The sequence below is a fragment of the Myotis davidii genome, unplaced genomic scaffold, assembly GCF_000327345.1.
Source record: "Myotis davidii unplaced genomic scaffold, ASM32734v1 scaffold663, whole genome shotgun sequence".
Taxonomy (NCBI): domain Eukaryota; kingdom Metazoa; phylum Chordata; class Mammalia; order Chiroptera; family Vespertilionidae; genus Myotis; species Myotis davidii.
In genome coordinates this window covers 1816083-1816390 of record NW_006295816.1, presented here as the reverse complement: position 1 = coordinate 1816390, position 308 = coordinate 1816083, and positions in this window count along the sequence as shown.

Genomic DNA, 308 nt, shown 5'->3' with positions numbered 1-308 from the left:
TCAGCACCCGCCACCCACCCGGCGGGAGGCAGGGTTGCGGGGCAGGAATCGGGAAGTAGGTCCTGCTCAGGGCTGGGGGTTGGGGTGGAGCATCCCCGGCATTTGAGGGATCAGCCCCCCAAAGCCCACAGAGCACTCCCAGGTGGGGGTAGAGGGAGGAGGTGCAGGCAAACCTGGGAAGGGGCGTCCACAGCACCCCCAGCGCCTCTTAGTCCCTCAAGCCCCAGTTCCATCCCAAAGGAAGCGTCTGTCCCCACCTCCCCAGCCCCCTCCGCGGCCCGCAGCACGGCCAGCTGGGCGGCTGTTAC